Source organism: Engystomops pustulosus, chromosome 1 (assembly GCF_040894005.1).
Source record: "Engystomops pustulosus chromosome 1, aEngPut4.maternal, whole genome shotgun sequence".
In the NCBI taxonomy this organism is placed as follows: Eukaryota; Metazoa; Chordata; class Amphibia; order Anura; family Leptodactylidae; genus Engystomops; species Engystomops pustulosus.
The window spans coordinates 116,948,315-116,972,941 of NC_092411.1; the positions used below are offsets into that span (position 1 = coordinate 116,948,315).

The 24,627-nt window shown below is 41.1% G+C and overlaps 1 long non-coding RNA gene across 1 annotated transcript; it reads right to left on the bottom strand.

Annotated features, from left to right (window-relative positions):
- Positions 1–3,111: 3,111 nt before the first annotated feature.
- On the bottom strand, positions 3,112–24,365 carry LOC140083920 (uncharacterized). The gene is made up of 3 exons (XR_011849951.1): positions 24,241–24,365; positions 5,753–5,983; positions 3,112–3,323 (listed from the first exon to the last, which is right to left on the bottom strand). It is a non-coding gene; the product is annotated as an uncharacterized lncRNA (long non-coding RNA).
- Between the last annotated feature and the right edge of the window lie 262 nt (positions 24,366–24,627).

The following is a 24,627-nucleotide window of genomic DNA, read 5'->3' on the forward strand; positions in this document are numbered from 1 at the left end:
AGGAAAAACAAATACATAACTTTAAAGAAACACAAAAAATATATGTAGCAAAAATTACAAACAAATGTCTATAGTTTACTATCTGTCTACTGATCACAAAGATGTGTTAAGTTGTCAGCCAAAACCTAAGGATACTTTCACCACTGGAAAAAAAGGCAGTGCAGATTTAGTCATATGACAGCCACTAATAGCACCTAATGAATTCTACTGATTATTGTGGGGCTTTTGGGTTTTCAATATGGTGTCCAACATTTGCTGGGCACAACAGTGATAACTGCTTGTCATATTTACATGATTTCTGTTCAAGCCTCCTAATGGAACCTCTGATGCAGATGTCAAATAACATTTAGTTCTATGTCTACAAGTTATCCAACAAAACAATTTCCACAGGTGGACATAGAGGTTGTTTTTAAATTGTCCTTAGATAACAGAATCACATCCAGCATCACATAGAGGAAAATCTGAATTATATTTTGACCAAATAGGGCCCTGGGGACTGGGCTGGGCAACAATTTAAGGTTACCTCCTTGGATCTCCATGCCCAATGTTTCCTCAGAATCCAAAATGAATAATCAAATATAGGAATTACTCTTTGTTAAAACAACACACAGATCTTAAATATCAAAACCATGTGAAATAACCAGCATCATTACTATAACTAAGAGTGACATGTTTTATGTTACCATTGTTATAAGAAACCCAGAACATGAATTGTCATGGTTCATGATAAGACACATATTAAAAATAATTAGAGATGAGCGAGCACTAAAATGCTCGAGTGCTCGTTACTCGGGTCAAGGTTTTCCCGATGCTCGAGTGCTCGTATCGAATAACGAACCCCATTGAAGTCAATGGGAGACTCGAGCATTTTTCACTGAAAGAACATATTGAAAGAACACTAAAGAAGAACACTTTGCAGATGTTTGCAGATGTTTTCACTGAAAGAACACATTGAAAGAACACAGTGAAGAACACATTGCAGATGTTCCGTACATCTGCTAACTTATCCGAAGACATGTTTCCATACATCTGCAATGTGTTCTTCACACATATATTGTTCTTCACATACTATTGTGAAGAACACCGTTCGGCGTGCATGTCTTCGGATAAGTTAGCAGATGTACGGAACATCTGCAATGTGTTCTTCACTGTGTTCTTTCAATGTGTTCTTCACTTAAATGATCCTGTGTTCACTGTTTTCATTGTATTCTTCACTGTTCTTCACTGTGTTTTGTTAACTAAATGCTCGAGCTCGGACGAGTATACTCGCTCATCTCTAAAAATAATCCCCCCACCCCGGCCAACTATATATACTATAGAGAATCAGTTAAAACACCCACTAATCAATAAAATATCATGATCCAGTACACAGAGCATATATAGAACATGTTACATAGTGTGCAATGCATCATGCAGAAATTCATGGATATACTAGAATTTCATACATTTTTAGGAACAGTCAAATACATTTTTAATATTGTATTAAAAGTATTAAAAGGAACCATTGGTCCAGGAAGGCCTCCCAAACATGCAGAATGGAGGAACAGCCCAGATGAGACTGATCTCTCTATGTATTACAGCACTAGACACATAAATAATTATACTGATCTATAACAGTCCAGACTTTTACCATTAGACTATTATTCTCACTTGTAATAACTGGACAACCACAAGAAAAGTTATTTAAAAATAGAATATACTCTTGGAGGGTGATTAGAACTGGCTTATCACATGGACCCCACTTATAATCCAATGTTACCTTTTTTTTGTCTTGTATAACATTATACTTTAATATTTATTGTATGTACAACAATTTTGTGTTTGTCTTATTAGTGATGATGTATCTGGAGGGGTATGAGGTTAGAGAGGCTGCGACAGTGACATGTGACTTCATCATTGACTAATGTGACCACTTCTACTTCCCGAAATGCAAAACAGTTGGGAGCATTGTAGGTGGTGATATCACATGTATTAGCAACCTAATAATTTTAGCGCTGGAACCACTCCAGAAATTGCACCCTGGAGTGATGGTAAACATTGCAGTGGTTTTGTCAAACTATAATAATTGAGGGCGGCACGGTAGGTTAGTGGTTAGTACTACAGCCTTGGGGACCAGGGTTCAAGTCTTTGGAAATAGCTCAGTTGACTACATTAGTTACAGTATCTCTGAATACAATAGCACTGTACTCTTCTGAATTATTAGCATTTCAGAAATGATGTGAGATGTGAGTTGGTATCAGGCTTGTATGATTAATTCATGCACAACAATATAACACAATACAATCAAAAATAAAAGGGACACAATAAAAAGTTGTACTTTATTCTGACATAATAATCAATTATTGTCCTTTGCATAATAATTTACTCTGAACGTTGTTTAATATTTAATTTTCTATTTGTTGCATTTATTGTGAACAGAAATATCCAAAAAGAAAGTAGCCCTATATATTCATACTCATCAATGAGGCCAGGATAAGTTACACCTAAGCATAAGTTGGGTGGGAATTCAGGAACAAAGCTGATAACAGAATTCTATAACAAAAATAAATATGATTGTTAACGTTGAGGTAAGGTCTTCTAAAGAATTATTACAAGGCATTCACTGATATTAAACAGATACCTTATACCACAGCATACTCCATATCTGAAAAAATACAGAGTGAGGGTTAGTGTTTGAAGAAGTTTAATTCTGTGGAATCTGGATATTATTCTGTTTGTTCAGAAGTAACACATTCTAAAGAAATGGTGCAGCTCAAGTTTTGAGGATGGGAGTAGGTTGTAGACAGAGCTGAGGAAGCAGCATCTGACACAGAGTAGAGGCATCAGTGTAGTGTTTGGACTAAAGTATGAGTATTGCTTCTACTTTCAGGATGTAGTGGTCAATGAGAGCATCATGTATCTCTGTAAGAAATGACCTCTTCTTATAAGAAAGCTTATTTGTTGTAAGTGAGCGGCGTCAGGGTTCTTTGTAGCAAGCATTACAATAGTAATCCTCAAGTAACTATCAGTAACCATGAGTTAATAGTAGGATACACTCTCTTTTTCTTTTTTGAATATTTTCTAAAATAAAAAACTCCCCAACAATCCTTTTTAAGCCAGTTTATTAAAAAAAATCCCACTGGTCATTGATGTAGTCCATCGAATCTGAAGTGGTCTAGAACTGATTTATCACAAGCCTTCATGAAAGATGGTCTGAGTTGAATGCTATACTTGACCGTCATTGGAATGTCTTACAACTAGGTCTAGACTCAAACAGTAAGTGATAGAGCATCAAGTGGGAAGGCGCTCACGATTGGTAACATTCTGGTCAAGAGCCATTTTTCCTGAGATTTTGAAAAGAGAAATGCATTATTCAGACTTTTATCTATGCGGTCTATGGACAGCATGTAAGAGAAGAACTCGAGGTATACATCACTTGCATATTGAGCAATGTAATTTACATTTTACAATGTACATACAATCTTTTATATGTAGGCAAGACAATATGTGAATTGAGAGCACAAATTTGAGAGCATATTAATAGTATGATCAGATACAGCACTGAAAGGGAATAAACCCTTCATAAACAACACCGAACTGAATATTTTAAAAAATCACACAATACGAAAATCAGAGATTTAAAATGAAGGGGTATTAGCCAACTCAAAATGGACATCAGGGAGGAAGATTTGGATACCCTCTCGTTGAGGTCTGAAAGGCAATGGAAATATAAGCTTAATACACTTAAACCATCTGGATTACATTATACTTTGGTTGTTTCCTGTAAAATAACATAAGATTTTCTTCCTCGGCAGAATACTGTGACCATAATTTTATTGTGTCAAGCTGCAAATAATGCGTTTACTGCAATTGGACATATAAATGGCTGGATAGCACTTTTCTGCTCAAGGTAATTTTCTCTAAGGCAAAAATTACCGTATATACTCGTGTATAAGCCGAGTTTTTCAGCACAAAAAATGTGTTGAAAAACGTCCCCTCGGCTTATACACGAGTCAATACTTGTAAAAAAAAATAATTAAAAATGGACTAAGAAAAAATAAACTATTTACTCACCCTCCGGTGGCCCTGATGCACAGCGCTGCTCCCCCGATGTCATCGCGGCTCCTCTTCTGGCTTCCCGGCTCCTCTTCTTGCTTCCGCGCCGTCTTCTGTCTTCTTTAACATCGCGTTGGGCGCCGCCATTGTTCTTCTCCCGTGCGGCGCCTAGTATGACGTCAGCAGCGGCGCGTCATACTAGGCACCGCACGGGAGAGAACAGTTGCGGCACCCAACGCAATGTTAAAGAAGACAGAAGACAGCGCAGAAGCAAGAAGAGGAGCCGCGATGACATCGGGGGAGCAGCGCTGCGCATCGGGACCACCGGAGGGTGAGTAAATATATTTTATTTTTTTTAATTCTAGGCTGACTGTATACTACTGGGGGCATGCTGTATATTACTGGGGGGCAGGCTGGGGTGACTGTATACTACTGGGGGCATGCTGTATACTACTGGGGGCAGGCTACGGTGGCTGTATACTACTGGGGGCAGGCTGGGGTGGCTGTATACTACTGGGGGCAGGCTGGGGTGGCTGTATACTACTGGGGGCAGGCTGGGTCAGGCTGTATACTACTGGGGGCAGGCTGTATTCTACTGGGGGCAGGCTGTATATTATAGGGGGCTGGCTGGCTATATACTTGGCTGGGTCTGTGATCAATGCATTTCCCACCCTCAGCTTATACTCGAGTCAATAGGTTTTCCCAGTTTTTGGTGGTAAAATTAGGGATCTCGGCTTATACTCGGGTCGGCTTATACTCGAGTATATACGGTAATTACTCTTATACAAATATGCAGTTTATGCAGTTTCCTCCAATTACATCCACTTGCCATTAATAGATTATATTTTCTGTGTTATTTGTCACAATTGGTTCCCAGAAGATTAGCATTTCTCTATATACTCGATTATAAGCCAACCTGAGTATAAGCCAAGGTACCACATTTTATCACAAAAAACTGTGAAAACCTATAGACTCAAGTATAAGCCTAGGGCGGGAAATGCATTGGTCACAGCCTCCAGCCAGTATAAAACTGACCAGCCTATACCCCCCAGTATATAGCCTGCCAGCCCCTGCCCCCAGTATATAGCCTGCCAGCCTCTTCTCCCCCAGTATATAGCCTGCCAGCCCCTGCCCCCCAGTATATAGCCTGCCAGCCCCTGCACCCCAGTTTAAAGCCTGCCAGCCCCTGACCTTCCAGTATATAGCCTGCCAAGCCCCTGCAGTATATAGCCTGCCAGTCCCTGCAGTATATAGCCAGCACCCCCCAGTATATAGCCTGCCAGTCTCTTCAGAACATAGCCTTCCAGCACCTGCAGTTTATAGCCTGCCAGCCCCTGCAGTGTATAACCTGACAGCCCCTGCAGTGTATAGCCTGACAGTCCCTGCAGTATATAGCCAGCCCAGCCCCCCAGTATATAGCCATTCAGCCCTTGCCCCCCTTGTATATCGCCGATCAGCCCCTGCAGAATATAGCCAGCCAGTCCTCCCAGTATATAGCCTGCCAGCCCCTGCCCCCCCCCAGTATATAGCCTTCCAGCCCCTGTAGTATATAGCCAGCCAGCCCCTGTAGTATATAGCCAGCCAGCCCCCCCCCCTGTAAACAGCCTGTGAGTCCCTGCCCCCCCAGTATATAGCTGGCCTGCCCCTGTAGTATATAGCCGGCCCTTGCCCCGAGTATGTCATGCTTTTTATAAAAACAAATTAACACTGTACTCACCTTTCCGATGCCCCCTGCAGGTCCTCTTCTTGCTTCAGATGTTCATCAGGTTGTCTTCGGGTCCTTCCATTTCTCTTCGGCTTCTTTTTGGGTCTTTCTGCTCCTCTTCGGCTCCTTGCGCGACCGATACACACCATGACGTCAGCCGCTTGACAACTTCATTGTTTGTGAGCCGTCGGCATCGCGATGGGACCTGAATAGGCACCGGAGCATCGGAGGCAAGAAGAGGACCTGCCGGAGATGTCAGAAAGGTGAGTACAGTGTTAATGTTTTTATTGACTTGAGTATAAGCCGAGTTAGGGTTTTCGTCACAATTTTTGTGCTGAAAAACTTTGCTTATACTCAAGTATATAAGGTAATCAGCATGATAAAATAGCTATAATATTTTATATATTCTTGTTATATCCAAAGACTGCTTGTCTCTTTACCACAAGGCTGATTTATTATCTAAGGTTTTTGCATATATATATACACGATTGCAACCATAGAGCTTTCTTTTTCTCCTTACTTGAGAAAAAGGCAATTTCACTGGTAAAAACTCTTTGGAGTAGGTAGACACTCATGCAAACATCCTGGTATTCACTATTTTCACTACTCCAAAAACGACCTCTTCATATGAAACATTTCTTACCCAGAGATCACTGTGAGGAGTATTGAATAAAACATAGAGTAATACCTTCTGGTGTAAATAAAGTTTAATTTAATCCATTCTACTTACAAACACAAGAAAAAACAGGCCTTTCCATAAAATCAGTATAGTGCACGTTCGGCGATCATTCTGCCCGATCCAGGGTATTGCCAGCAATCAAGGAAGAAGCCTTGGATATTGTTAGGATTGAAGGTAAGTGGATCCTCTGTACCACCGGGTACAATGACGTAAGCCGACACCTGGGACCGGAGTCTAAGTGGTACCGGTTTTCACCCACAGCCCGCAGCAAAGCAGTTTGGACTTGTTGCGGCGTGGTGCCACCAGGTCTTTCCATAGGCGCAACTTTGTCCACAGTGGTGGCGAAGGCATAGTACAGAGAGATAAGGCAAACTCGTGGTCGGGGACAGGCAGTAGGTCGAGACAGGCAGCACAGGATCAGAGTCAGGGACGTAGCGGTAGGTCAGGACAGGCAGCACGGAATTGGAGTTTGGAACGGAATCGAGGTCACAATGGGAAATCGAGACAATTGCAGAGGGCTTGGAATACAGCTTTCTCTAAGGCATGGAAGCACAAAGGTCCGTCAGGGAACATAGGAAGGGGCTGGAATCTGTTAGGGCAGACAGCTGGCCAGCTCCAATTAGCGTCGCGCTGGCCCTTTAAATTTTACAGAGCCGGTGCGCGCGCCCTAGGACAAGGAGCAGCCTCTGGCACAGACACTTTATAAACACATGTGCAAAGTCAGACAGGAAACTGGTGCAAACATTTTATTAAATGTGGGCCAATGTGTTTATCAAAGTGGGTTGATGGTGCACAGATGACCACTACCACAACACTATTTTTTTTTTTAATGCAACAGGGAAGGGCTTATCACCTTAGGAGCGTTTACACCTAAACGCATGTTATTAGTAAGAAGCACCATGGGGTGTTTCTTAAAAGTAGCTGAGATCAAAACTTTTCCATGTGCCCATGGCAACCAATCGGAACTCAGCCTTAATTTTCAAACAGATGTTTATGAATTGAAAGCTAATCTCTCATTGGTTGCTATTGGTTCTGTTTAGACACTTCTGATAAATGTCCCCCAATGTTTTGAGTTTTTTCATGCACACGTGGCAGTGATTGGTTGTGGCTGTGCTGTCAGCCAACTCAGCCAACCAACATTATAGATAGAAGTGCCACATTTTTATACTGATGTATTTTATTTATCGATAAAGGGTACCATCACTCCTATATCACAAATAGGGGTCCACCTACCCACATCCTATGAATGTGGAAGCATGTTTATTAAACTGCCCTCTTCTGCCGACCAAATGCATGCATGGCAACTCTCCATGCATTTCTATGGGAGCTACAATTACATTCAGCGCTCCCTGGCCGAATGCAGAGTTACTGCGCATGCCGGCTACTCTCCATTGGTTTCTATGGGAGCGACTGATACTTTCAGGACTCCCCGACTGAATGCAGATTTACCATGCGGAAACTCTTCAATAATGTCCACGGAGTGGCCATAGACAAATGTTTAGAAGGGCGGGCAAAGGTTCGTTGGCGATGACAGGCGAGGCCACAAGAATGCCTTTGTGTGCCGCCATCGTTACCCTACAATAAGCCAAGTCAATTGGCGAAATGCTCTTCAGGACATTTGTTTGTTCCACACTAAGTTTGGGATTTTTCTATTAAGGAATAGACACTCAGTGGGGCACATTTACTGAGGGTCCTGTGGCCGCAATTCCGTCGGGTTCTCCCGAATATTTCCGAATTGCCCCTAGTTTTGGCGCATGCGATTGGATTGTGGCGCATCGGCGCCGGCTTGCATGTAACAGAAATCAGGTAGCGCGGCCCCGGACAACCTGTCGGATTTGGAGAAACCGCAGAATTTAACATAAGAATTTTGTCGCAAGATCAAGCACTCGCATGCACCAGGAAAAAGAAGGTGAACTCCGGTGGACCTTGACAGAGCAGCGACACCTGCTGGATATCGGACGCACAACCTTATTGTATCCCCGCAGACCCGAATCCTCATCAGACAACGTGCCGCGGGATCGCAACTGGACTGGGGAAGTAAATTTGCCCCATTGTGTTCGTAGTCACCTATAGTGTTGCATAGTTGCCGCACAGCCACTATAGAGTAGTGATAGAAATGAATAGGTGTTAAGCTACACAATTACATAGGTAGCTTGCACATGAAAACTTATGAATATGAAGCTACCTAGCTCACTTCTGTCCCTCATATGTAATAAAAAAAATCTCTCTTTATAGTGCAATAGAATAGATTTGAATTTAATAGGGGGTGAAATTTTCAATAAAGGTGACCCCCCTCTGTATTCATCTCTGTTCAGGGCTAACTCTAGGTTTCAATAGGCCCCTGGGTGACAGAGTCTCTGTAGGCCCCTTTACAGTGAACTCACACGGCGTCATTAAAACAGTATCCATATTCCATAGTTTATCATATCAAACAGCCCCCTCATGGTTTTTTTTTCTATGTACAGCCGATTCATGGTTATTTTATATACAGTCTCCCTCCCACCCTATGGATCCATTAAACATAGCCCCTCTCACCCCCATGGATTCCTTATGTATAGCCTTATGTGGGCCCCCCAGCAGCCCTGGGCTCTGGCACTTGCCCAAGTAGGACCAGTGCTGTCTCTGGCCCTGTCCCTGTTGAAATTTTAACAAATAACAAAATGTAGATATTTTAGTGAATTATACAATTACATTAATATTGGAGAAATTTACTCACACTCACACCTATATTACACTTCCTTATTTCAATGTTCTGTAGTAACCACACAAATTACTGAGTTTCAGGAGCTGCCTGGAGATGTACCCCATCTACCTTCTCACTTTGTATAGGGACAGGATGACATTCAGAAGTGAAATGTTCCATCACTCACAGTCGCTCCACCCATTTAAAAGGTTGGGTGGCTCCTATAGTTCAAGAACAGCCCATGTGTTCAAATGAATTGGTGATAGCTATATCTTTAGTATTCTGTTTCTTTCTACAAAATAATACAATTTGTACAGTAAAAGCCAAAATTAGTTGTGTTTTTTATCATTACACTATTAAACAGATACATCTCCAGGAAAATTATTTATATTATTTCCACTGATTATTTCCACCCTGCCATATCCACTTTTCAGGATGCCCAGACCACGCCTCCTTTTGGGAGGCCATGACTCTTTGACAGACGAGTCAGAAAAGTTCTACAAAATGGTCTAAAAGCCTTCATAAATGTATCAAAATGTCCACTTATGTTTCATATTTCAGTATATATAGTGCCCCCAAAGAAAGTGTTCTAGAGTGATACATGTGGAAATACTGTCCCCTTCACTCCCTCCTTGGCCACGCTGCCTCTCCCTGAACCCCTCTTTTCAGGTAGTTATTTATTTATCATTTGCATTATTCTATTATTTATCTCAATATACTATTTTCCTGTAGGACTTGAATGTACATGGGTCACAACTGCCAAGGCTTTTAGGAGGAGTGGGGGGTGGACCACATGGAAAGCTTCCTGATAAACACTTGTCCTTGAGGTCCATGCCTTATTTCCATGTATTATTTATTATTTTTAACTTTTGGCTTTTATTTTCCCTTCACTGTAATTTCTCTCATTTGTGTGTCTTCATTTGATGTAAAACAATTTATGGTGTGTACATAATATGAACTAATAAAGATTTCTATATTTGTATATCCCTGTTTGTGCTTAGTTGAGGGACTTGCACACCTCAGCATATATTTTATTTTTGTGGTGGTGTGCACAATTGAAACATCAGACTGTTTTCTTTTGAATATTGTATATATAGTGCCTGTCTAGTTGTGTTATTATTGAGGGGTAAAGTTTATATGCACATGGTGAGAAGGAATAAAGAGATGTTAGGCCATAATGGAGCAAGTTTTGTATGTTTATATAAAAATGATATTTTCAGGGTTATTGAAAGCCATATAAAAGTGAAGATGACTGCCAATGAGTTATAGACCGATTGAAATCTCAGAGAATGCATGTAGTAGTTCATAATGAGTAAACATGCCAGCATACTGGTTACAATATAAGTGAAGAGAAGGGTTATTTGAGTTTAAAGAAGTGTCAAGACACATGTCACACTATGGCTGCACACATGACATGTCAGACTGGAGTAGTAGAATTTAGTGTAGCCATTTTTGTTCTGCCTGGGCAGCTGATCAAGATAGAAAAAACAACAAAAATGCATTGCTTTCCATGTGAAATTATATATATATATATATATATATATATATATATATATATACTTGTAGAAATTTCAAACAGCACACTATTGGAGATAAAAAAAAAAAGGTGGGTGCAGGCTCACTGAGATCGGGCTACGGATCCTCCAGATACAAATGATGCAAAAAAATGTAAGCAGCACTCCAGGACGTCAGGTGTCAAAAGTGAAGTAGATGAAGTTTATTCCATGTTTAAAAGTACAACATAGTACAGCAGCGACGTTTTGGCTCAGGCTCCTTTGAGCCGAAACGTCGCTGCTGTACTATGCTGTACCTTTAAACATGGAATAAACTTCATCTACTTCACTTTTGACACCTGACGTCCTGGAGTGCTGCTTACATTTTTTTGCATCATATATATATATATAAAAGAAAAATCTGGTGAAAATACTTTCATATAAACTGGGTTCAGCAAAGCAATACCGTATAACGTCTACACCTGCCCATGTTAAAACAATGTTTATTTTACGTATGGCAAAGGCATTTAGAGAATGTGTTGAACAGAATAATATTATTCTTTTACTCCTACAAATTCTGCATATTTCTCAAATAATTTTTCTGTGTCATCTGGATTTGTTAATTACAAACACATTGTGGCTAAAGAAGTATCCACCCTTCATGGGCCTCTAGAAAGTAGGAGAACAGTAAAATGTATCCACTTGAATATCTATAGTGCAGATTCCTTGACAGCTTTGGCAACAGAAGTTGGCAGCTTATAGAATCCTTGACTCTACAGAATATTTTTTTACCTTATTTTATTCCAATAATATAAACCACAGATATATCAAATATGTTTATATTGAAGTATTAAAATGTTTAATAGAGCCCTGGATAAATGCATATAGATAAATTATACTAAAAATTAGGGGACATTTTCATAATTGGTCATTTTACCTACAAGGGTATTAATTATTGCCCTTTTTTTCAAATTTCATGGGGTGATGTATACTATAAAGGCCCCCCAAACCGCTGCATTTAAAGGGTTGTACAGAGGAAGTCACCAAATATGATACCACCTCTGACATCACTTACTTATTGGCTATAACTGCACATAACTTCTTTATCCTGCTCATGGTGGTTTTAATAATGACAGCTTTATCTTCTACTTTAAGGAAATCCATCACCATAATTTACTACTGTTTCTTCTATGCCAAAAGATGCAAATATTAAATATGCAAATTATGATTAAGTGCCGTCCTTCTGGACCCAGAAGTGATATAACTGAGGGGGGAAAGGATGAGAGAAGGCACTGGGTGTTGAAGTGTAGCAGAAAGCATTGCTATTACTGTGAAGCTGGAACCTTGAGTTGTTCTATTAATGCTCCCCACCCCCAAAAGGGGGATTCCAGTAATATGAATGTCTAATACAAAAACTGTTAATGCTTTGAACCGTTAACCATATATAACAAAACTCAACGTCATTACTCACAAAATGGAGTTTAAATAGTTTGATTTTATGATTCACAACATGTTGTGGGCTTTCTGAAGTAGGCAGAGTTATCACTAATAAGGCCACCTCTGGAAACTACAAGTACAGTTCACTAAAATTCAATATTGATATTTTCTGAAGTAGAACTATAACATACAGAGCACCAAGGAAACATTTAATGGACCAAACTAATAGAACAAAGCACCATGTTATGTTTAATAGGACAATAGGGTCGCGCTGCATGGAGAGGGCTCACGGGCTGAGCTCTCTCCATAGCCGGTAAGTCTTTGCTGCATATTGCAGCAAAGGCTTACTGGTAACACCCGCGATCGGTGCTAGCACCGATCGCGGGTGTTATCACTGCGATGGCTGCCAGCAAAGCCGAAGACCCGAGGCTATTTCGTTTTAACCCCTTCATTACAATGTGCTGATAGCACATTGTAATGAATGAGGAGGAAAATCCCCATGTACTGCCATACTGTAGTATGGCAGTATATGATAGGATCGACCAGGCAATCAAGGGTTAAAGTACCCTAGGGAGTCTGAAAAATAGTAAAAAGAAAAATAAAAAAAAGGAAAAAAAAAATTATAATAAAAAACCCTAAAATTTCAAATAACCCTCCTTTCCCTAGGACATAAATATAAATAAACAGTAAAAATCATAAACATATTAGGTATCGACGCGTCCGAAAATGCCTGATCAATATATGATAACGGTTTTTCAATGCGTTTAACCCGTAACGGAAAATAGCGCCCAAAGTCAAAAATGGCACTTTTTTGCCATTTTGAAAAATATAAAAAATCTATAAAAAGTGATCAAAAGGTTGTTCTGTCCCAAAAAATTATATCATTGAAAATAGTATGAAATTTCGCAGAAAATGACACCACCCACAGCTCCGTACACCAAAGTATAAAAAAGTTATTAGCGCCAGAATTTGGCAAAATCAAAAAAACATTTTTTGTACATTGCAAATGTATGAAAACATTATAAAACCTATACAAATTTGGTATCCCCTTAATCGTACAGACCCAAAGAATAAAGTAGACATGTCATTTGGAGCGCTCAGTGAAAGACGTAATATCCAAGCCCACAAGAAAATGGCGCAAATGCGCTTTTTCACCATTTTCACTGCATTTGGAATTTTTTTCCCGCTTCCGAGTACATGGCATGGAATATTTAATACCATCACTATGAAGTGCAATTTGTTACGCAGAAAACAAGCCATCACACAGCTCTTTATGTGTAAAAATAAAAAAGTTATAGATTTTTGAAGGTGGGGAGTGAAAAATGGACATGAAAAAACAGGAAAGGGCCCGGTCCTTAACCGGTTAATTAATTATGAAAATATCAGCACAATTTTATTTTAAACAATAGAAATAATGAAACTATTAAAGTAATACAAATTTCAAACAAGTTAAAAGTAGAAAATAAGCCACATAAAACATCTCAACTTTATGATGTTGTGTATTAGTATGATAAAAAATGACTCATGCATTACTAACACTCTGCACTAATACAGATAGGCACAGAAGTGGAAAGAATGGGAGGAATCCTGTACTTTTCCATGCCATCCTAAATATAATTCCAACACAATGGTAGAGGTCAACTTAATTACTGAACTAATGTGAAATCCCAAATTAAAAGTTAAATGAAGGGAATTAAAATAACCTTTGATGTCTGTAATTCATTAACATCTTGCAGTGCTCATGGCTGGCCATGTGGATGACTCTGTTGCTATGACCACATATGAGGGAATACACATTTATGAGGGAGTTGGGTAGGAAAATGCCTTTGGTGTTATATGATTAGTTTCTAACTACCAGACATATGATGGTTACTTTACCTACCAGGAGTAAGGGCCCGTGTATTGAGTTTTAATACTGTTCACTGGAATGTGGTTATCAGCATCTGCATAACTTAAAGGGCACCTACCACCACAAATCTACCTATAAAGGTAGATCGGGTGGTAGGTGGATGTATGGGACGTGAGGATAGCCCTTTTTAGAGCTAATCCTCACGTCCCCGCTAGCCTAGCATAAACTTTATTGACCGAATATGTTAATTTAATGAAGCGGCTACCGGGGCGTGGAGTAGCCGGACACGAGGCTGCACGGCGCGGCTACTCCACGCCCCAGTAGCTGCTTTCCCCCGCCTACCCTGTGATCTTCGGCGCGCAGCTCCTGGCAGCTGCGCGCCCTCGTCCGAGAAGCCGGAGTTCTGCGCATGCGCAGTAACTCCGGCCAAGATGCGCGATCTCGGGAACGTGGCCGGAGTTACTGCGCATGCGCAGAACTCCGGCTTCTCGGACGAGGGCGCGCAGCTGCCAGGAGCTACGCGCCGAAGATCACAGGGTAGGCGGGGGAAAGCAGCTACTGGGGCGTGGAGTAGCCGCGCCGTGTAGCCTCGTGTCCGGCTACTCCACGCCCCGGTAGCCGCTTAATTAAATTAACATATTCGGTCAATAAAGTTTATGCTAGGCTAGCGGGGACGTGAGGATTAGCTCTAAAAAGGGCTATCCTCACGTCCCATACATCCACCTACCACCCGATCTACCTTTATAGGTAGATTCGTGGTGGTAGGTTCCCTTTAAGATTTATATTTCTTAACACTTAACATTAATGTTGCTAAATTTTTATTCCTTTAAGATACAATGAACCAATGTTACACATGTAACCATAAACTTCTGAAGTTCAAGTGTGAGGCTCTATTCACATTGGGGCAGATTTACTTATCCGATCCTGTCGCGATCCCGCGGTGCGTTGTCCGACGAGGACTCAGGTCTGCTGCAATTCACTAAGGTTGTCTTAGTCTTGGTGGCAGCAATATTATTAAATATTACAGAACAAAAATAAGGGGAGCATGCTGCTGTATTTTGTCTTTCAAATCCTGTGTGTCCTTCTATAGAAAGCTTCTATGTTTACTACCACTAGACAGAAACCTGACCATGGTCACACAGGTGCACGGCTTGTTATATCACACAGCTCTGATTACTCCCTGTGATATAACGAGCTGTGCACCTGTGTGACCATGGTCAGATTTCTGTCTACTGGAAGTAAACATAGAAGCTTTCTATAGAATGACAGAAAGCAGAGATCTAGAAATCTGTGAGGAATTCATACAAAAAGTATATAAAAAAATTGTATAAATTTTTAATAATACAAACAATAACATTAATTTGCTGAAATGGGAATTCCCCTTTGAGCCATTGAGCAGGTTGTAAGTGACAACTGGTAGAACCCTATAGGAGCCTTGGGTCACGCCAGGTTGATGCATTTCCCTTACCTTGTACTGAACTTGGTAGTGCAAAGCTTCCTGGCCAATTGTGCTACTGCATTAAAGGAAACCTACCACTTAGAAAGGCAGGGGTAAGCAGTAAGTACCGAGCATCAGCTCAGGGTGAGCTGGTGCCGGTACTTACTTTCGTTAGTGTTATAAACTGCGGTATCGCGGTTTTAACACTTTTTAAACTCTAGAGCAGAAGAGGCTTCGGCGCTGCGTGCGCGACCGCGCGCGCGCAAAGTCTCCGTCATTTCTTATGTAGGCGCGCGCACGCAGCGCCAAAGCCTGTTCTACTCTAGAGTTTAAAAAGTGTGCATTGGTGGCACAGGAAGAGCTGTCAGGTCAGTCGACACAGCTTTCATGTACTCCAGGGTAGAGTTTTGGAGGAGAAGTTTTGTCTCCCAGCGCTGTTCACGGGCATTACTGGAGCATGTCTGGAGAGGATGTAAAGGAGGAGACAGTTTGTCCTTATCTCTGGGAGGCCTGGATTACATCTCCTGATGCCTGAGCAATAAATGCGGAGTTACCCAGAAAGTTAACAGAGTCAATTACTGGGTGACAAGTAGATCCAAACTGCGCCTGGATATCCATTGTGTCTTTTGAGGCAGTGAAAAGAAGGGCCTGGTTTTTCCCATTGTATCTTTTATGGCATTGAGAGCCTGTTTTTCCTATTGTGTCTTTAAAGGGATTGATATAAAGGGCCTGGTTTTTCCCAATAGTCAACAGTGACAATTTCTGGGTGGCCACCCTGTGAAATAATATCCTTAATTCCACCTCTGGAGCTCATGATTGAAAAGTGAAAGAATATATTGACATATGACGTTGAGGCTCAATGACAGCACAAGGCAGAGAAGAAGTAGGTCACTAACGCAGCAGGCAAACCAGGGGAACAATTAAAGACAATTAATCAAAGAAGACACAGGAATTGATGCTGCCATTTTTTGAAGCTTTATCTACAGACGATGAAGAGCTGGGACTTGCCCAAGCAGCCATGATGTTGTGGACTGTGGCAGTGATATCTGTGCGCAGAGTGAAGTCCCATATTTTGCAGGTATTACAGACACAAGACAACGAGAAACAGAGGAAGGTAACCAGCTAGTAAGAGTAGAGAGTATCCAACCTGACTGTGTGTTGTAAAGCATACTGAACAAAACACTGACAGAGTGACTATAGAGGTCTAGCAGGCAGCACTGAAGATCTGCTAAGAAGTTATTGTTGTGGGACCATGTCTGCAGTCCAAGATAATTTAGAGACTGAAGATTGTGATACAGAAGTTGCTGATTTCAATGATGGTCAGTGCCAAGCAGGCAAAACTGGTGATATTTTTTTGAGGCAAACTATGCTATGACTATGCTGGTAATGCAGAGACTGGAGCTCCGAAAGCCGAGGCTGATGTCTCAAACATTATCTTCATCTTCTGCAGAAAAGAATGACCCAAGTGATAAAGAGGTTACCCCAGAGCCATGACGGTCACTATCACCCGCCACCTACAACAACTTGTTTACCTATTTCTAACTACTATTACCCGTATATACTCGAGTATAAGCCGACCCGAGTATAAGCCGAGGCCCCTAATTTTACCATCAAAAACTGGGAAAACCTATTGACTCGAGTATAAGCCGAGGGTGGGAAATGCATTAATCACAGACCCCCCCAGTATGTATACAGCACTGCCCCCAGTAGTATACAGCACTGCCCCAGTACTATACAGCACTGCCACCAGTAGTATACAGCACTGCCCCCAGTAGTATACAGCACAGTCCCCAGTAGTATACAGCACAGCCCCCAGTAGTATACAGCACTGCCCCCAGTAATGTACAGCACTGCCCCCAGTAGTGTACAGCACTGCCCCCAGTAGTGTACAGCACTGCCCCCAGTAGTATACAGCACAGCCCCCAGTAGTATACAGCACAGCCCCCAGTAGTATACAGCACTGCCCCCAGTAGTATACAGCACTGCCCCCAGTAGTGTACAGCACTACCCCCAGTAATGTACAGCACTGCCCCCAGTAGTGTACAGCACTGCCCCCAGTAGTATACAGCACAGCCCCCAGTAGTATACAGCACAGCCCCCAGTAGTATACAGCACTGCCCCCAGTAGTATACAGCACTGCCCCCAGTAGTGTACAGCACTACCCCCAGTAATGTACAGCACTGCCCCCAGTAGTATACAGCACAGCCCCCAGTAGTATACAGCACAGCCCCCAGTAGTATACAGCACTGCCCCCAGTAGTATACAGCACTGCCCCCAGTAGTGTACAGCACTACCCCCAGTAATGTACAGCACTGCCCCCAGTAGTATACAGCACTGCCCCCAGTAGTATACAGCACAGCCCCCAGTAGTATACAGCACTGCCCCCAATAGTATACAGAACAGCCCCCAGTAGTATACAACACTGCCCTCAGTAGTGTACAGCACTGCCCCCAGTAGTGTACAGCACTGCCCCCAGTAGTATATAGCACTGCCCCCAGTAATATACCGCCAGCCCAGCATTAAAAGAAAATAATAAACTTATATACTCACCCTCCGGTGGCCCCGACCTGCACCGCTGCTCCCCCGATGTCCGCGCGGGTCCTCTTCTGGCTTCGGCGCCCGTCTTCTTTCTTCACTTCGTGCCGGGCGCCACCATTGTTCTCCCCTAGACGCCGCCTAGTATGACGCGCCGCTGCTGACGTCATACTAGGCGCGGCCTGGAGGAAACAGCGCCCTGCGGCGCCCGGCACGAAGTTAATGAAGACAGAAGACAGCCGCGGGAGCCAGAAGAGGACCTGCGCGGACATCGGGGGAGCAGTGCTGCAGGTCGGGGCCACCGGAGGGTGAGTATATAAGTTTATTATTTTTTAAAGATTTTTTATGACTGTATGACTCGTGTATAAGCCGAGGGGACGTTTTTCAGCACATTTTTTTTATATACGGTATTTTATATACTATGAGTGATAGTTTTTGGGTTTGGAACTGGAACTGAATGATTGGTTTATTTTGCTTATAGTCATTTCTACTGTTGTCATTTCAGAGACTCTTCCACCAACCTTGATGAGAATGGCTGACCTTGCAGTTAAAATTCCAGGCTTTGTTCATTTTGGTTTGGATCTAATTATTATAATATACTGTAGAATATTTTAGTAAAAAAAACAAAGAAAAACAGAATTGCAGGTACTGTCAATGGACCATTGGACATTAAGAGCATAGAAATACAGGTACTGTCACTGCACTACAGCATCATAAGGGGATATAGGTGAAATAAGTACTTTCACTGGCCCTGTTCCATAGCAGCATATCAGTATACCATACTGCCCTGAAAAGGTCAATTATTCATTATCCTGGACTGACTATCTCCAGCAGCATCTTCTCCCTAGCTGTGTCCTGATCACATGAGGGTATAGATGAAATTAGTACTATCACTGGTACTACACTAGTACAGGCAGTCCCCGGGTTACGTACAAGATAGGGTCCGGAGGTTTGTTCTATATATAATATATATATATATATATATATATATATATATATTGTATATAGAGAGAGAGTGTACAGACCAAAGGTTTGGACACACCTTCTTATTCAAAGAGTTTTGCATTTCCCGCATTTTCATAAAAATTGGATTCACATTGATGAGATCAAAGCTATGAATTTTAACAAAAAAAGTCTGAAACAACTGAAAATATGTTGTACATTCTAGGTTCTTCAAAGTAGCCACCTTTTGCTTTGATTACTCCTTTGCACACTCTTGGCATTCTCTTGATGAGCTTCAAGAGGTAGTCACTTGAAATGGTCTTCCAACATTCTTGACGGAGTTCCCAGAGATGCTTAGCACTTGTTGGCCCTTTTGCCTTCACTGTTCAGTCCCCCCAAACCATCTTGATTGCTTTCAGGTTTGGTGACTGTGGAGGCCAGGTCATCTGGTGTAGCACCCTATCACTCCCCTTCTTGGTCACATAGCCCTTATGCAGCCTGGAGGTGTGTTTGGGGTCATTGTCCTGTTGAAAAATAAATGATGGTCCAACTAAATGCAAAGCGGATGAAACAACATGCTGCAGCAAGTTGTAACCATGATGGTTTAGTATACCTTCAATTTTGAATAAATCCCTAACAGTGTCACCAGCAAAGCACCCCCACACCATCACACCTCCTCCTCCATGCTACATGGTGGGAACCAGGCATGTAGAGTCCACACGGTCGTTGGAACCAAAGATCTCAAATTTGGACTCATCAGACCAAAGCACAGATTTCCATTGGTCTAATGTCCATTCCTTGTGTTCTTTAGCACAAACAAGTCTCTTCTGCTTGTTGCCTGTCTTAACAGTGGTTTCCTAGCAGCTATTTTACCATATAGTTTATATGATGTTTGTTTGTATATGGACTGTGATTTATAGGTTATATATTTAACCATGAAGGCTGCTGCACGCAGTCTCCTCATAACAGTTGTTGTAGAGTTGTGTCTGCTGCTAGAACTCTGTGTGGCATTGACCTTGTCTCTAATCCGAACTGCTGTTACCTGCGATTTCTGAGGCTGGTGTCTTGGATCAACTTATCCTCCGCAGCAGAGGTGACTCTTGGTCTTCCTTTACTGGGGCGGTCCTCATATGAGTCAGTTTCTTTGTAGCACTTGATGGTTTTTGCAACTGCACATGGGGACACTCTCAAAGTTTTCCCAATTCTTCGGACTGACTGACCTTCATTTCTTAAAGTAATGATGGACACTCGTTTTCCTTTACTTAGCTGCTTTTTTCTAGCCATAATACAGTTTATTCAGTAGGTCTATTCCTTTATTTATATAGTGCACACAGATTATGCAGCACTGCACAGATCTCCCCAGTTTATTAGCTGTGTATCAACCTGACTTTTGCACAACACAACTGATGGTCCTTACCCTATTTATGAGCCAAGAAATCCCACTTATTAAACCTTACAGGGCACACCTGGGATGTTAAAACCTTTTGTAGTGACTACCTCTTGAAGCTCATCAAGAGAATGCCAAAACATGTGCAAAGCAGTAATCAAAGCAGAAGGTGGCAACTTTGAAAAACCTAGAATGTACAACATATTTTCAGTTGTTTCACACTTTTTTGTTAAAATTCATAGCTTTGATCCCATCAGTGTGAATCCAATTTTTATGAAAATTCGGGAAATGCAAAACTCTTTGTACACTCTCTACACACACTGTATATCACTGTACAACTTTCATTATAACAGGTACTGCAAAACTTGAAAATTGAGGTGTTGCCATAGCAGCAGGAGGCCTACATTATAAGACATATTTTCAGTTATAATATATATTTTCAGTTAACAATAGTAATTATTTGAATAAAAAGTGATGAAAGGGTTGTATAGGTTACAAAATGATAGTTTGCCCCTAGAGTGTGCAAATTGCGGCAGATTAAACAAAAGTGCTGCACAGTCTTCATTAATATGGTGCACCCTGCACTGCTCTGGAAGTGTGCACCAACTTTTTTTGGTGCACCTTTAACATAGAGAGTGCAACACAATTCTGTCAAGTCGCAGTAATAAACCAGGTCCGACTCTGCACTGGAACGCCCCATTATGTTAGAATTTTGTGACACGGTGGACATAGCGCAGCCTTGGAACAATACTGGAGAAAACACTTTTCCAGCTTATCTGTTCACGGAACACAATATAAAGTGGCAAAAGCAGGAAATAAACTTCATCCTGCAGATAGCAAACCCTCATATGGCTTAAACTAGAAAAGTGCAACATGCAACTTGTGTGTCATGGTTTATAAGGAAGCAGAAAACCATATAAAGAGAGTAAGAAGTATGCAGAAAGGGAAGGGAAAAATGTCCCTTACACTATGACTAAGCTAGTCGCTGCCTGCGGGTGATGGTCAGCTTCCCCAGACTACCTCCGGACCTGACAACTTCTCTCTCTGAATATGAAGATCTTTCCAGATAGTATGGAAAAGGACTAAAGGATACTAGGGTTTGGTGTACTAAATGTGGGCCCCTCTAACTAAACAATTGCTGCAGGTAAAAACTTGGAGAACTAGCAATCCCACCATGAACACAAACACACAACCAAGGCTTAACACAGGAAGGGAGGTCAAAAGGAAAGACTGGAATAGTGGGTAACAACCACAGCAGGTCCACAAAGTGCAGACAAAGGGGAACAGACAGCAAAGTGGTGAGAGAATACAAGAGAACTTTTATTTATAGAGAGCACATTTATTTATAAAGTCACCAGAGTTCACTAAAAGTGCATTGTCCGTGTATAATGCTGCGTGTAGCTATTCATTAAGATCGTGCACCAGAAATCATTAATCTGGTGCTTCCCCTGGTGCCGTTTTGTGGTGCATCCTTAACATACGGCGTGCAACACAATTTGAAAGTTAGTTACGGCACTCGATCCGAATCAGTCGGACCATCCGACAGAACACCCCCTAATTTGTGTAGCATGGGGCCACAAAAGGGCTTTGTGCGACACAATAGCGGCCCAGACACTTCTTAAATACCTGTGCACTAGAAGAACATGCACAGTCCGACAAAAGTGTAGCGCAAAGCCCTTAGTAAATGTGCCCCAGTCAACACAGTCAATAAAACAAGCTTCTAGAAAGTATAGATGTTCCAACAGAACAGAGCCACGGATAAGCTGCATATACAACAATGTCTAGCTAATACTGAATGACAAAACCAGCAATAAATGGAGCCCCACTACTGATAGGATAATACAAATGAACACAGCTGAGAACTAAAAACAGCAATAGGTGATGCAGAAACACCAGCAACAAGAAGACAGTTATAAATCAATCTGGCTACGTAGCACAATGGTAGAGAACTGACCAGGAAGGCCAGAGGACACTGGTTCAAATCCTGACATTGTGGAAGGAGGGGAAAAAGAGCCTGATAAGGATTCATTTAAATAAATATTATCTGCTACCATGTTCTTTGGGTTTAGTATGGAATAATTGTACAGCTGGAGTAAAACTGGTCAAGGTTGCCTCTTACATTCCCTCCCCATAAAGTCTTCTTAATTTATTGACTTTTGAAAGGGGTTATGAAAATATTTTTCTAATGGAGGTGTTGGTCATCTCATAATAAAATTGTATTAATGACAAATTATTATATACTAATGACAGGCACTCACCATATACTGTATATCTTCTGTTTTAATTAACATAAGATCTGGGTTGAAAATGTAATTGTATACACTCAAAATTCAGCAGAGGGCAGTACAGACTTCTCTGACAGGGAAAATGTACTATACTTCTTCACACAACAGACCTTCATTAAAATGTTCATTTATATTTAATAACTGATATTTTATTGAAAAGTCATACACTTACAGATGAATGGAGGTGATGCAGCTCACTAAAGTGGTGAAAAGAGGAAAATAATTGATGGGAGTTTTAAATATAAGACTCATCCCAATCCTTGTATTAAAGAGAAAGGAAAGGTCTTGTTCTATTTTAGAGTGATAAATCACTGGAAGCATTTGATGTTTATTTTCATACACTTTACATATAGTTTAGTATATTTATCTTTAATATATATATATGTATATATTTGTATTTTCTCATAACAGTAAAGTACTACGGAAAATGCTGCAGTATGCAGTAAAATAATAGTTTTTATATAAATGTCCGCAAAGTAATAGATTGGATTTAATGGTATAAATAAATCATGGGAAGGGGTCAGCTTCTCAAGATAGGTGGGGTTCCTAGAGGTGGGGCTCTGATCTATCAGGTATAATAAAATATCAGAGTAAACTATTGTCATTCCTTGGATATAATGCACTTAAAAACTTTAAGATGTGCTTGAAGACTTTATTTAAGAGAGTTAAGGGATCCATTTATGATTAGTCATTCATGTAATGTTTGGGGCCAAGCCTGGATTCTGGCGCATCTTCTCCTAAGTGGTGCAAATCGCTTCTCTTACAGCTCTCCTGCCTCAGCGGCCATGTACCAGTACTTGATGTCATTTTCACCTTGCAATCCATGTTTGAAGAAGGACCAAAACGTAACACTAATAACTTAAGTGTATTGCTTTACTTTCTTCAATAAAATCTTTAAGCACATCTTATAGTTTCCAAGTTCATTTTATCCAAGGAATGCCAAAATTTGAATCAGATTTTGATAAACTGAAACTCTGTACTAACATATTCTGCCTACTAAAGAGTTATGTGTACTTCCTTACAATATCCTGTATCCTCTTCCTGGGTGGCTCTGTTTAATCATAAACAGAAAAAAGTTGAAAACGGCATTAAAGTCGCAAAAATGACACTACCCACAGCTCTGTATACTAAAGTATGAAAAAGTTAGCGCCAGAAGATGGCAAAATAAAAAAATCTGAAAAATCGCTTGTATTTATAAGCCTCTTCTCTTCCTAAATAAAGGTATAAGATGCTTAAAACAATCATTGTAACATACATAAGATTTAGGTAAATGTTAGTTATTAAGCTAATTTGGGGGGTATAACTATCTGCCTGAATAGCAAAAATTTTCATCAAATTTTCATTTTTTCACAAAAGATTTTACCCAATTTTTTCAGCAAACCTAAAGTAATATGTGTGACAAAAAAAGGCTGTCATGGTAGCACCTCTGGCCTATCAGTGACTTGGTTGGAAGTGTCGGTGAACAGGTAGCAATAGCAAAACTGGAAAACCCCATTTAAGCAGTTCCTGTTCATATTCTTTGATGTGAGATTTACTAACCTCCACCACTAACTGTATATATACAAGGGCCTGATGATATGTACAGCAACTGGCATTAGACAGGCCAGAACTTGAAGAGACATACACTGGCACTACCCAAGCGGGCTGGAGGAAATGGAATGGAGGAAAATGGAAAAGTGGGTATTAAGTTCAGCATAGTACTTGGTAGTGCTCTGCTCGAAAAATAGTCCATAGAATATAGTTCAATTGAAGAAGCATGAGGCGGCACTCACCGATGCAAGTACTAATCCTTAATTTTCAGATGCAGCACATAGAAGACATAGCAAGGCGACAGGCCACTTCGTGCCCTCATAAGCTTTCTCAAACCATTGACGTCACTATACCTTGTCGCACACAATATATGCGATGCCAGAGGTAAGCGTCGTCAAGGAAACAAACAACATACTTGGTGAACAGTAGCCGGGAACGAAAACAATGTAAGTACGTAAAAAACAAAGTGATCACATGATTAGATAAAAACAAATGTAAATAACCATGGTATGGATGGTAAATCGGACTAAAAGGATACCTTACATCTATATAAATAGGAAGAGTGCATATACAAATTCATAGAAATACATTAATCTCATTTCGATAATTAAGACCTAACTCCCCTAATG